The 15,383-nt window shown below is 35.6% G+C and overlaps 1 protein-coding gene across 12 annotated transcripts in view; it reads right to left on the bottom strand.

The window, feature by feature from the left end:
* Positions 1 to 15,383, bottom strand: part of FUT8 (fucosyltransferase 8 (alpha (1,6) fucosyltransferase)) — a 334,040-nt gene that overhangs the window by 232,044 nt on the left and 86,613 nt on the right. Inside the window, exons 3-4 of one of the 12 annotated variants that reach the window (XM_010846744.1) lie at positions 9,648 to 9,832; positions 179 to 241 (exon numbers count right to left, since the gene is read on the bottom strand). The exons of 9 other annotated variants lie outside the window; for them this stretch is intronic. The gene's annotated coding sequence lies outside the window, so the exon portion shown is untranslated. The remainder of the gene's footprint in view (positions 1 to 178; positions 242 to 9,647; positions 9,833 to 15,383) is intronic. 2 more of the 12 variants (XM_010846745.1, XM_010846748.1) reach the window with 2 other exon arrangements.

Here is a 15,383-nt window from a genome sequence, read left to right on the forward strand (position 1 = left end):
ACAACTGCACTATATATTTTATGTCCTACTTTCTCAAATTAGACAAAAAGCATCTTAAAAGCTAGGACTATACCTTCCCTAATTCAAAACTACAACCTTAATTCTGACATATTGGATAGACAAATATTTGTCTTGTTAGATTGAATGTATAGTTACAGCATAAAACAATATTATTTACCTTTGTGAAGTCTTTGGTTTTTAGAACAATTTCACGTGATTTCACTTGATTATTCCAATGATCCTATAGTCACAGCAAAGACATAGTCTCATTTTCTATGAAGTACCTGAATTTCAAATGCCTGATTAACTAACTAAAAATTATTCACTTTAGTATGTCTTAATAAGCAAATTTTTAGTCCAAGACCATGCTTGTCATAAGTGACAAAGCCAGAACGGCACTGTGCTGTATCACACCACGCTAGGGTCTTTCTCGGAGAGAACCTGTAAAGGAAGGGAGAAAGTCAAAGAAGACACTGACAACAAGTTTTGATAATGAGATAAATGTATGACTGATCCCTAAATAAAACTGAACTGCTTTTCACATTTCCTTTTTCCTATCTTAGTAAAGTCTCAAAGTTTTATTTTCCTTCCTACAAGTTTGTGTTGAGTTTCTTCCTTTATTCTCACAAAATTAGTTGTACTTTCATCATTAAAATTATATTCCATCTCAAATTTTACCTGCTATCTGCCCTCATGCCTATAAGCCAAATTATGTTTTAAAAGTTATGCAATTTTGTAAATAGTTTCCTTATTCTGTCTTAATGAATGTTTTATTATTCACTTGAATTTGCCAGTATTCTCTAAAACGGTTTTTGTTCAAAGCTACGCTCTCTAAAAATAACCTATGTAAGTCCACATTCCACTAATATATACACTATACTTTTGTAAGAAACGAATTGGCAGCTTCTCTAGAAAAGAACCTACGTTGAACAATCAACCAACATAAGCTGACACTAAAATAATAATAAAAGCATTAACTTGCTATTTCACTACTGAGTTCATATTTAGAATGTCCTATAAACCCCCCATTTAATCAATGACAATGTAATTCACTCAACTTCTCTGAATCTGTTTTACTGTGTGTGATAATAAAACATTGATCTAGATCTTTGGAATTTCTTTTAAATTTTAAAGAGTTCCTGAGATTGCGGATTTAAGTCCAAGTTTATTTACCCTATAAAAGTTGATTTATTATTTTAATGCACATATCTGCACCTTTTCTACTTTACTTAAAGGTAGGAACTGTACATCTTCGTAGCCTTATCCTTTTGGATAAGAGATGCTTATGGCGCTAACATAAGAGGTGCTAACATGGCGCTATGCACATGCAGGCATGTTTCAGTTGCCTTTCTACCTTAACTGTTAAATTGTTAGCACCGACAGAAGACTCTCAATTACCTATGTGTGATTCAACAGCAAATCACTTCAATTTCTGAGAAGACATAGTAAAATTGGTTAGAACCCAAGTTAAATTATTAGAGTGCATGAGCAATATTCAGCATAACGAGTATCTGCAAAAGAGATGGTAATTAATTGGGACAGGGAGACTGGCCCCAAACCCTGTGCTTAGTCACAGTTCTTCATAACCCTTAGAGCCATTTCCCAACTGATGATGTGAAAACCAGACCAGAATGACATCCACATCCCCAGATCATAAAACTAGAGGAAGGAAGAATAAGGGAAACATTAACATGGATATGTATTTTACTTCTGATTCACTAACTGAACTTGCTTCAAGAAATTTACCAAATTTGTTTTCAGACAAGGTGAAAGGCAATTTTATATTACAGTAAAATTTGAGGAAGTAATTTTTAAAAACACAGACATACAGTTTTTCAGGTATTTCCAATCAACGTGTAATTATGTGAACATTAGCTTTAATTTAGATTGAAACCTATTATCCCTCTAAATAGTCTTAGTAGATGCCTAGGCCTTGGTAAAAATCACTAACCTGTGCTTGGAATACTCATGTATCTATAAAATTCAACGCAGAAACAGGCAGAACAGACAACAATCATATAACTGTGCACAGAGAAGCAGGAAAATGAAAAAGTTTCTGGGAACCTTCATAAAGAGTCACAGATAGCCATCGCATCTATACGCAGTTAAACACATGGCACTCCAGTTTCGGGAATCCTGAGCTCACCAAAACTTTGACAACTAAATTTGGGTTGCTTGGGGTGAGTGAAAGAGATGCGAAAGGGGACTGAGGAGCCTTTAAAAACCCCTATTTTGACTAAGACTGCAGCTGTAATTACAGCTGTTCTGAAGCTTTTCTTAGAACTGCTAAATAACAGTTTTTTAAATAATAATAACCAAAAGTAGGTTTAATGAACTGAAGAATTTAATAGGAGGACTTCATAGTTAAAGGTTTTTTTTCTTTTTTACTATACAATTAATTTTCTATTGTTTTTGCTCTGCAACTAGTAGATAAGAATTGTTACAAAATGCAAGAAGCTTTCTCAGCTTTCTTAGATGTCCAAGTTTTCAATGTTTTTTCTAACATTAAAAAAAAAACCACATTAGAAAGTGTACACTGCACTTCCTTCCTTAAGTATCTTTACATAAACTCACATTTTACATTTCTTCTCCCTTACCATGCCATGTACTTGGCATACTTATGAAACAAGTATATGAACCAAACTAGAAATAGGTATGATATCAATAAACAACACATTGAGTCCTTTTGATAACATTCCAAATATATTCTCTAATAGTCTACTTACATTAAAAAAGGTTACATTACACACAAGCACAAATGAAGTTATACACATTGTAGACTCATTTCTGTATCATATTTAAGATATGAACAGCATCTCATTTCTCTGGATCATTATTCATTCAGTACCTAAAAATCACAAATCTCATTCTGGTCAAAAACATCTACATAAGAGGCTCTCAAACTCACTGCCTCCCTCAGATACACTGAATCTACACCCAAACATGCAAGTTCCTCTGAAAGAAAATCAGAGACCAGCGAGTGACTACTGCAAAGAGGGTAAATAAGGGAAAACCTACATCAAATGAGTGGAAAAGCTGAGAAACATTCTCTTCATAAACTCCAATCCCAGCACAGCAACATACAATTGGAAAGGAATTCACAACTACTGGCTTCTCCCTGAAAAATGAAGAGTTTAGACCTAACATCTACCACTCCAATTTTTAAGACTTCATCTGAGGGATTGGGCCCCAAATCATCTAGCTCTGAAAGCCAATGGGACTCTACACATTATAGGAGTCCCAGAAGGAAAAAAAAGAGGCAGAAAGCTTCTTTGAAGAAATAATGGCTGAAAACCTCCCTAACCTGAGGAAAGAAATAGATACCCAGACACAGGGAGTCCATCTGAAGTGTTTCAAATAAGATGAGTCTCAACCAAGTCCCATTAAATTAAATTATCAAAAGGTAAAGACAAAGACAGAATGTTAAAAGCAGTGAGAGAAAAACCACACGCTAAATAAAAGAAAACCTCAACAGAATATTCAGCAGATTTTTTCAGCAAAATCTGAAAACTTTTATAGGCCAGAAGGAAGTATATTCAAAGTGCTAAAAGAAAAAAATGCCAACCAAGAATACTCTACCCAGCAAAGTTGTCCTTCAAAATTGAACAAGAGATAAAGGGTTTTCCAGGCAAATAAAAGCTGAATGAGTTTAAGGAGAGTTCACTAAGATGGCTGAATAGAAAGACTCTGAGTTCACCTCCTCTCATGGTTCCTATCATTGATAATGGGGCTTCCCTGGTAACTCAGCCATTGTCAAAAAATCCATCTGCCAATGCAGGAGACATGGGTTCAATCCCTAGTTTGGGAAGATCCCCCGGAGAAGCAAAGGGCAACCCACTCCAGTATTCTTGCCTGGGAAATCCCAAGGACAGAGGACCTGGTCGGCTACAGATCAGGGGGTTGCAAACAGTCAGATACGACTGAGTCAATAAACAACAACAACACTCACTAATAACATTGTATTATATAACTGAAATTTGCTAAGAGAGAATCTAAATGTTCTCACATACACACACACACAAAAGATAAACAGATAAAATAAGTGAGGTGATGGATATGTGAATTAACTAGATGGTGGGACTTCTTTCACAACTCCACATAGATCAAGTCACTACAACGTACACTTTAAATATCCTACAATTTTATTTGTCAAGTATGGCTCAGTAAAGTGGCGGGGCACGGGGGCAGTAGTTAAAAAAAAACCACACATCTAATGAACTTTTTAAATAAACTGACTTGGTAATTTTAAAAATATCCTAAACGGCTGAGATTTTATGTTTGCATATTTTCATTTCTATCTGTGGATAGCAGGAATTTCTAGAAAAACATCAAGAGTAAATGAAGATACTTTCTTGAGAAGAAATAAAAATGGATGTCTTTCAGAGTTCCCAACATTTAAAGATATAGAGGCTAAAAAAAAAATACCTTCCAGAAAATTAAAGAAAGCTAGAACAGTGAACATTTACTTTATAAGTACCAAACATCACAAGTGGAGGAAAATGTCATTTAAGGAGCAAAGTAGGGTTCATGAAGGAAAGCTTCTTACCAGTGACTGGCAAAATGTAGACAAATTTAAATAAAATTATATAAATGTAGATAAATCTGTTCTCTAAGTTCCTCTGAATATCTAAAAGAGAAAGCTCCATTACTGAAATTTTGGTGATCTTTTGCAGAACAAAAAATAAATAAAGTTCTCATAAGTTATGGAAAAGTACTTAAGTATATATGATAATACTAAAATATTGATTATATCTGACACATTTACCCTAAAAGAGCTTCACAGTAAATCAAATTATTTTCCATAGTTATAGTAAGCATATCCATGTAGAAATAACAGATATACTATACTTCATATTATTTTCCATGCAAGCTGGTTTGAAAAGTGCAAGATCTTGATTAGGAAAGAGCTTAGAGAGCTTGATTAGGAAAGAATAGGAAATTCAATTCTTTTTCTATATTCTGAAAAGTTAGGAAGAAACACCCCAATAATCCTAAATGTGATGGCCAAATAATTACATTTCCCTAAAATCTAAACAGACCAAAGTCTTTCATGGATGTCTATACTTATACTAAAACGTAAGCAAGCATTACAAGAACACAGGGCGTCACAAAACAAGAGGCAAACTCACAGATAATAAGACAATTTGCATATTCAAAGAGGACAAGGATAATTTAATTTCAAAGCATAGATTATATTTATAGAAAACTGTATCCACCTGTAGTCAAAAAGTACCTCATAAAAGCAAAGAAATCACAGGAAGCACAGACAAGTAACCAAACTCAAAACTGAACAGTGTTAAGTACCAGCTGCTAGAAACCAGTAATGCATTAAAAAGATACAAGAGAATAGCTGATCCATTCAGTCACAAACCGAGCTCCCGGAAATGCACAGGTAGGCTTTGAAAAGCTGCTTGCACATATCGAAGTCTGCAAACTAGGTATTAAAAATTATCTCATTCGACTTCTTATAAGACCAAAAAAAAAAAAAAGCTGCTGCAAACCCTCCCTTCCAGCCATATGTCTACTTTGAAGCTTTTCATTATTATACATTATTGTTTTGTCTACTGCACAGCAGGTATATAACAAGATCCAAAACACAGTGCAAAGAAGACAGGAAGACTTAGAGGACTTTTTAACACTACAAAATACTTATTTACTTATTCTTAGAAGTTTCATAAAGATATTCCTTCTGAGATCAAGAGCCAGAAAGGCCTAAAATCATGACCAGGGTAAAGGGCCCTCATACTTGGGGTTTGGGGAAGAGGACTGTGGGGTTGGGAAAAGACTTCAGGACCCAATGATAGAAAAATCTACTATGATGACTCTAAAAATCTGGGAAGTTTCCATTGGCCCTCTCATGCTCCGGAGGCTGCTTCTCCCCAACTCTGTTGATAAAATCTAAATTGTCCAATGGCTGCTCATCTACAAGATCAATTCTCTGACAGTTATACTTAACCAACCATTCCCCCAAACTAGTTGTACTATGCCTGCACCCATCCAACTAAAGCACTATAAAAAAAATTCTACCATCCTTTTCCAAGTCAGAACTGTCTTTCAGAGCATTCTCAGCTCAGTATTTTCTAATAGGTTTAATTTTCTTTCAAACTGTGAAAAGTTACAGAAGCAGGAATTTGCTTTATTTTCTTGGTTCCAAGATAACTTTCATTAGAAACTTAGAAGAAAATAAAAGACAAAAACATTTATTAAGTGCCTAACAACACTGCTATGTATGTACGTTGATGCAGTTGATTCTATTTAACCCTCACTATAACCCTTGGGATGAATATTTTTATATTCACTCAACAGATGAGAAATCAGAAAATTAGTTTAAGAAACTTATCAAGTTAGCAAGTGGTAAATACAAGACTTAAACCCAACTATCCCAGGGCAACTCATTCACAAAAGGGCTTAAGTATGCCATAGCTATCTCCCATCAGTAATGCTGAACATAATGAATACGATGTTTCAACTGTAAGTTAACAGTTACCTCAGTATACGTTTTTCCAAATAGTTCTTAATTTTTCTCTCTACTTTTTCATACCATAGTTCAATAATTAGTTTATATTTTAAACAATTAGAAATGATATTTGAAAATAAAATACTTTTTAAAACCCAGATATTATACATGCAGAATGACTGCTTTCATGAAGGAAGGGTTCTGTGGGGTGAGGGGGGAAACTGCCAATACAAAACTGTGCACAACAGACATTTGCATTAGCCTGGTGGGCTGCCGTCTCTGGGGTCGCACAGAGTCGGACAGGACTGAAGTGAATTAGCAGCAGCAGCAGCAGCAGGGCTAGAACACACAGTAACTCTCATCTCAATAAACACACCAAAAAATTATTTGACAAAACCCAATATCTGTCCCTTATTTGAAGTCTGCAAATTAGGAATGGAAAGGAAAGCAATCTAATAAAGGGGTCTAGGAAAAAAATCTATAATCAATATCACATTTAATTATGAAAGAAAAGATGCTTTCCCCCTAAGACTAGAAGCAAGACCAGGATATCCACTATCACCAGTTCTATTCAACATTATACTAGAGGGTCCAGCCAGTGAAGTCAGTTAAAAAAAAAAAAAAGAAAGAAAGAAAAAAAGAAAGTAAAGGCATCTGTATCGGATTGAAAGAAATGAAACTCTCTTTATTCACGGAAGACATGATTGTTCATGTAGACAATCCAATGGAATCGATAAAAAGAAAAGAAAAATCTAGAACAGAAAAGTTCACTTAGCAAGGTTGTAAAATTCAAGGCCAACATACAAAAATAAATTGTACTTTTATATATTAGCAATGAACAAACAGAACTGGAATTTTTTAAGATATCATTTATAGATGGCATAAAATACCATTTATTAAAAAACTGAATTAAAAAATACCAGTTATAAAAAAATGATTTAAAAAAATACTATTTATAAAATACCATTTAAAAATATCTTTTATAAAACACCATATATAAGAGAAAAAAATAGCATACTTGGGGATAAATTTGGCAAAGTATTGGAAAGATCTGTACACTAAAAACGATAAAACACTGCTGAAAGAAATTAAAAAATCTAAGAAAATGTTAAAAATATAAGTAAATGGAGACAGCCTTATTCATGGCTTAAAAGACAACACTGTTAAGATTTCAATTCTGCCCAAATTTATCTATAGATCCTATGCAATTCCCCCAAATTTATCTACAGATTCAACAAAAATCCCAATATCCTTTTCTCAGATAGACATTTATAAATTGCTTCTAAAACTCATAAAGAAATGTGAACAACACAGTACAGTTGCATCCCTCTTGACTGAATCAGCAGAGTAGCTACAGAGATTTGAAAACTGAAAGTGAAGTATATAGAATCATTAACTGTAACAAGAGATTGAAGTAGTAGCAGTTAACTAGTGAGAAGTAAACAGAATTCTAAAGAACACAACAGCAGCCAATACTTCCTAAGGCTCAGACAGAGTGGCTAAGCAAGAACCTCTACCAACTCCTTTCAGGCGATTTCAGGGCTGACACTCAGACCTTGGAGAGGGCACAGGTCTATCTCACTGAATGGTAGAGAAGGTGCTCTGGTGACATGCAGGCAGAACCTGCTGAAAATCTGCCTGTGGATCCTGCCAGAAATCCAGTCTTTAGGGAGCTATGAAACAAAAGCTGTTGACCTGGAAGTGTCCCACCAAGGTAATCCGCTACAAACCACACGAAGGAGAGACATAAAGAGAAGGTGCTAGCTGACGGCTGCAGTTACCACTGCTCTCTCTGCACTTCAGGGAGCCTAGTGGAGAAAAAGCCGCACATGCTCAGGAGATGTAGGCTAGGGGAGCTATGTGGGCTGACACTGGAGAAGATGAGTATGCTGCTGGAGACCACAAAGCAAGCACACAAGAACCAAGAAGCAAAACTCTCAATTTCTCTCCAGCATTCTGTAGTGACAAAGCTTAACACTGTACAAGATGGCAAAAGAAAAATATTTAAAGGACCTGATACATTTTCACAGAGCAGGTGAAAAAAAGGATAAATCTGGAGCTGAGAGGCAATAAATTGACAACCAGTACAACAGCCAATATCTTATAGGCCGTAAAAGAAGAATAAATTTAGAGGGGTAGCATGACCTGGCTTCATGACTTCTTATAAAGTCACAGTAATCAAAATGATAGCAGCATCGAGACAGACAAAGAGTTCAGTGGAACAAATCTGGTAGTCAGAAATAAACCCGCATATATATGACAAACTGATTTTTGACAAATATCAAAAGGACAACCTTTTCAACAAACGATGCTAGAACTGGATACCACTACATAAAAACATGAACCTCCATCAGCTTATGATCCATATTTTAAAAAGCAATTCAAAATTCATCATAGAATGAAGCATAAGACCTAAAAGCATAAGACATCTAGAAGATAACTTGGTAGAAAATCTTTTTTAAGCTTGGATTAGACAAATACATCTTAGATACAAAAACAAAATCCATATAAAAATATATTGATTGCCTGGGCCTCATCAAAATTAAAAATGTGTGCTCCTCAAAAGATACTGTTAAGAGAATGAAAAGACAAGCCACAATCTAGGAGAAAATGTCTGCAAAGCATAGAATAAAAAATATATAAAGAGTGCTCAAAATTCAATAATGAAGAATTAAATCAATTAAAATAATGGGTAAAAGATCTGAACATTTTACCACAGAAAATATACAAATGGTAAATAAACACATGAATTAATACTCAATATCATTAGTCATTAGAGAAATGCAAATTAAAACCACAAGGAGATACGACCACACAAACACACCAGTTAGTAATGTCTAAAATTTAAAAGAATGACCGTACCAAATGTTGGTAAGATATAGAAGAACTATACACTGCCAACAAAATCAAAAACAAAAAGAGCTACTTTTTTTTTTTTTGGTAAAGCTACTTTGGAAAACTATTTAGTAATTTCCTAAAGAGTTATATGCACTCCTACTCTATGACCCAGTCATTCCACACTTAGGTATTTACCGAAGAGAAATGAAAATATGTGTTCATACAAAAACTGGTATATTAAATGTTCATGGCAGCTTTACTTGTAAGAACCAATAACTAAAAAAGAACCCAAAATGCCCATCAACAGATGAATGGAAAAACAAACTGTGATATATCCACGTGTGTCACTTACCCATTTATTGCCCCTCGGCTCTGAATGCATCCATCAATATATGCTGTATGACAGACAATAAAGTTCCTTCAGTATGCTCATTCCTTCAACATGCCCCATGTTTACCTCTCTCAATAGAGGGCACTCAAGAGACACTGAAGTAGGTGCAGATATGAGGACTTCCAATAGAGTACTGTCTTAGCCACCTACAGAGAAAACAATCCTGTGACCTTGAAGCCTCAACCTGGTATAATAAAGTGTCAATGTCCCTTATGGGCTTGGTCTCTTACCAGCACCAGCGTCTATACTCCCTCTACAAGCCCTGAGACTGAACATAGTTGCCTGTGGCCCAGATGGATACACACCAAGCTGTCCCTCCTGCAAGCCCCCAAGACAGCCCACCCACTCCAAAAGTTTCCTGCCCCTGCTGGCACCTGAACTCCCACTACACACCCATTCTGTCAGTGGCTGATCCCCTGCTCTCCTCTCACACTCCAATGAGTTGCCTACTGTTCATCCAGCAACTTCAGACCACCTCGGGCCTATACAAACCATGGACTTCTCTGCTGTCCAGTGCACTGAACCCCATCTTCTCCAATGACATCTTAACCCCTTCCAAATCTTTCCTCCTTGGGTACTCTCCCAAAGCCCTACAATACTGTATAAAGTTTCCTTATTATCTTATAGTTTTAACTCTTTAGTCATATTAATAATTCTTGATACTAAACTTTCCTTATTTAACCAACTGTATGGTTTCCATCTCCTTACTGGACCCAGATTGCTACACCATTCAAGAGACTACCTGAGTGGTACAAAAAGAAGAGAAATAAGGATGCAGCAACATGGATGAATCTCAAAATAATTATGCTGAGTGGAAAAAGCAACTTCTTCCTAAAAGGTCATACTACAGATTCCATTTTTTAAAACTTTAGAAAATGTACTAATTTATAGTGACAGAAAGTATATCAGTATTTCCCTGAAAGGGGGAAAGGTCAGGAGGGGGTAAGAGAAGGAATTACAAAGGGACAGGAAGAAATTTTGGAAGGTGATAGATATGTTCACTGATTTAACTGTGGCAATGGGTTCACAGATGTATACATATGTCAAAACTTATCACATTGCATATTTAAAATGTATTCAGGGCTTAGAATGTCAGTCATATATCAATAAATCTGTTCTAAAAAAAATAAAGCCATATTTCCTCATCAGCCCCCCCAAATATACTATATTGAAGTCTATAAGAAAAATGAAATATATGCTACAGAATTATAAAACACTTAGAGAATGTTTAATTAATGTAGGAATTAATATCCAGATATAGAGAATTAGATTCATATCCAACATGTAAAGAAAATTCCTAAAACAAAAAGTGGGCAAAGGATTTGCTTGAATAGACATTTCTCCAAAGAAGATGTACAAATGGCCAATAAGTACATGAAAATATGCTCAATATCACTAGTCATTATGGAAATGAAAAATCAAAACCATAATGAAATACTGCAGCATACTCATTAAGATGGCAATTATTGAAAAACAGAAAATAAGTGTTGGCAAGGAAGAAGAGAAATTAGAACCCAGTACACTGCTGGTAAAAATATAAAACGGGGCAGCCAATATTAAAAACACTATGGCGGTTTCTCAAAAATTAAGAACAGTATTACCATCAGTTCAGTTCAGTCGCTCAGTCATGTCTGACTCTCTGTGGCCCCATGAATCGCAGCACGCCAGGCCTCCTTGTCCATCACCAACTCCCGGAGTTTACCCAAACCCATGTCCATTGAGTCGGTGATGCCACCCAACCATCTCACCCTCTGTCGTCCCCTTCTCCTCCTGCCCTCAATCTTTCCCAGCATCAGGGTCTTTTCCAATGAGTCAACGCTTCGCATGAGGTGGCCAAAGTACTGGAGTTTCAGCTTCAGCATCATTCCTTCCAATGAACATCCAGGACTGATCTCCTTTAGGATGGACTGGTTGGATCTCCTTGCAGTCCAAGGGACTCTCAAGAGTCTTCTCCAACACCACAGTTCAAAAGCATCAATTCTTCTGCATGCAGCTTTCTTTATAGTCCAATTCTCACATCTATACATGACTACTGAAAAAATCATAGCCTTGACTAGACAGACCTTTGTTGGCAAAGTAATGTCTCTGCTTTTTAATATGCTGTCTAGGTTGGTCATAACTTTCCTTCCAAGGAGTAAGCCATATGACTCAACAATTCCACTTCTGGGTTTATATCCAAAAGAATTAAATACAGGGTCTCAAAGAGATAACTGTATACCCATGATCACAGCTGCATTACTCATGATAATCAAAAGACAGAAGCAACCCAAGTGTCCACTGACAGAAAAACTGATAAACAGAATACAGTATAACATGCACAATGGAATATTATTCAGGCTTAAATGGAAAGGAAATTCTGACCCTCGCACAACACAGATGAACCTCAAAGACACTACACTAAGTGAAATAAGCTAGTCAGAAAAAGAAAATACTGTATGATTTCACTCATATGAGGAACACAGAGTAGTCAAATTCAGAAACAGAAAGTAGAACGGTGGTTAACAGGGGTTGAGGGTAGGGGAATGGGGAGTTACCACCCAACAGTACTAGCTTTGCCAATGAAAAAAGTTCTATGGGTGGATGGTGGTGATGAGTGCATTAAGAATGTAAATCTACTCAATGCCACTGAACTGTACACTTTAAAATGGTTAAAATGCCAAATTCTATGTGTATTTTATCATGATTTTTAAATTTTAAATAATTTTAAAAGAGAAAACAGAGATTATTTCTATACTTTGTTATAGTTTTATTAGTCCCAAAATGGAGATGTTACCATAATAATAAAGTAGAAAGAGTAGATTCAGATAAAAAGGCAATCACATCAACAAGCATTCTTAACCGCCCCCCCCCAATCATGGTGTGACATAATAAGAAATATATTCATAGGTCTCTGTCTCCGGTTCCTAATACAGAGCTCTAAAACCCTTATAATTGCTTGAGTGACAGGGCTGGTAGGAGCAATTTTTTTTCCTGATATTTAGTCTTTGGCACTAGTTTCTGACACAGCACTCCCAAAATCCTGATAATTATCTGAGTGATGAGGGTGACAGAAGCATCTTACACAGAACTCCTGTGTCCCTTGGAATTTCTTTTATTTTAAGGAGGCTACTCTTGGTGGGCTCCTAGATAGCTTCAGGATGGAGGCTGGTCACCAGAAAGACCATGTCATGATTAGAAGCTTGGAACTTTCAGCTCCACCTCCTATCCTCCATGGAGAAGACAGGGGCTGGACATTGAGTTAATAATCCATCACATCTACATGATGACATCTCCATAAAAAAATCCATAAACTATAGGTTTGGAGAGCTCCCAAACTGGTGAACACATCCATGTACTGGGAGGGGGCACACCCATCCCAGACCTAGTCCTTCATCATCTGGCTATTCATCTTTATCTTTTACTATATCATTTAAAATAAACTAGCAAACATGTTTCCCTGAGTTCTGTGAACCATGACAACAATTATCAAACCTGAGGAGATTTCAGGAGTCTCCCACCCGCCCCCAACTCGATTTATAGTCAAATCAAACAAAAGTACAGGTAACCTGGGCACCCACTACTCGCAATTGATACCTGAAGTAAGGGTAGTCTTGTGGGACTGACCCCTTAATCTGTGGAGTCTGTGCTAACTCTCAGTTGGTGTTCTTAGAGAATTATAGAATTTACTGGTGTGGGAAACCCACATGTCTGGTATCAGAAGTGTAGGGACTAAAGTAAATGAGTTTTCTTTTAAAGGGCCAGATACTATAAGCCACTAGGGACACAAAGATAAACAGTCCCCAAATTAAGGGGATTCTGTTGTAATCACATTTATACATAGGCAAGAAAGTAAAACAAACAGTTTTGTCAGATGGCATTACTAAGGGCATGGTTTCAAACTAATTTCAATACCACCCAGAACCAACTGTAATGATCAGTGTTCAAATGATAGTAGCAAAATATCTGATTTCTTCATACTAGAAAATTTTAATCCAATTCCCCCACACTCACACTGAAAATGATCACTCCTGAAACATCATTTATGAGAGAATAGATTGAAATATGTAAAAGAATCCTGCAGATATGTGACAGATATAACATCATGGCCATATTTGCATAGTAATCTAAATCACCTCATCTTCCAGATGACAATTCTTATTTTTAGGTGCTGCCTTCTAAGCCCTATCATTCAATTTACTACTTATCAAAGTTAAGAATTTTAGGTTTATGAGAGAACAGATAACAAAAACAGATAATTCACCAAAATATTTTTTTAAAATGAGGAGGAATACACAAAAATCCATTTCAAAAAAACTTATGAGAAACGTTGATACTCACTCATAGACAAAGAAATACAGACTAAAATAAGAGACCCTTTTCATCCACTGAGAAAATCTTAAAAGTTCAATAACACCCAGTGTAGAGAAAATGTGAGGGAAAGTTTGTAAATTGATACAAATTTTCTGAAGGGGATTTGTTTCTGTGAATCAAGAATCTCAAATGATTAAATCTTTTGAGCCAACAATTCTCTCTCAAGGAGTTAATGCTAAGGAAAAATTAGACAAAATCCTTTTGTATACTAACACACTGCTATATATAATCATAGGCCATATGTCATGGATATCTGTATTTTTAAAAAACTTCTCAGGGAATTCTTATGATCATCTATCTGGTTTTGGATCCAGGACCCAGTGAATGAATGCATGTATTGAAAGAACTAACTAACACCTAATCAGAAGCTTTTGTAAGCCTGGCACTATACTAAAAAATACATTATCATGTTTAGCCAAAAGAACTAGAAGCAATTTTTTAAAGTTTCATATTCCTAAAATACTGACAGTAAAAACCTTAAAAGGAATTTTCACTGTTCTATTCATTACCTTACTTAATAGAATTGATGCTTTTCGTTAACAGGAAGGACAAGTTCCAGTTATCATTTCATATTTTTCCATTAATTTATATTATAAACGGGACCTATTCTCAAAATTAAATTAAAATAACAATTAAAAATTAGTGGAGTATCTATGATAAAACTGAAAAATCAAAATAAATTTTACAGTATAAATATTAAACTAAAAAATCCTAAGAAACTTATCTTAAAAACTATGATTATCTGGATATTTAAAATCTTTGAGAAAATGTCTATATCAGCTATATCTACAATGAGGAAGTGTTCTATATATTTTTTTTTTTCAATATGGTATCGAATATATATACTGCTTGATAAAGGACAGAAATGGTATGGACCTAACAGAAGCAGAAGATATTAAGAAGAGATGGCAAGAATACACAGAAGACTGTACAAAAAAGATCTTCACAACCCAGATAATGACAATGGTGTGATTACTCACCTAGAGCCAGACATCCTGGAACGTGAAGTTAAGTGGGCCTTAGAAAGCATCACTACGAACAAAGCTAATGGAGGTTACAGAATTCCAGTTGAGCTATTCCAAATCCTGAAAGATAATGCTGTGAAAGTGCTGCACTCAATATGCCAGCAAATTTGGAAAACTCAGCAGTGGCTACAGGACTGAAAAAGATCAGTTTTCATTACAATCCCAAAGAAAGGCAATGCCAAAGAATGCTCAAACTATGCACAATTGCACTCATCTCACACGCTAGTAAAGTAATGCTCAAAATTCTCGAAGCCAGGCTTCAGCAATATGTGAACCATGAACTTCCTGATGTTCAAGCTGGTTTTAGAAAAGGCAGAGCAAC

This window comes from Bison bison, unplaced genomic scaffold (genome assembly GCF_000754665.1).
Source record: "Bison bison bison isolate TAMUID 2011002044 unplaced genomic scaffold, Bison_UMD1.0 scf7180017864239, whole genome shotgun sequence".
NCBI classification, from domain to species: Eukaryota; Metazoa; Chordata; class Mammalia; order Artiodactyla; family Bovidae; genus Bison; species Bison bison.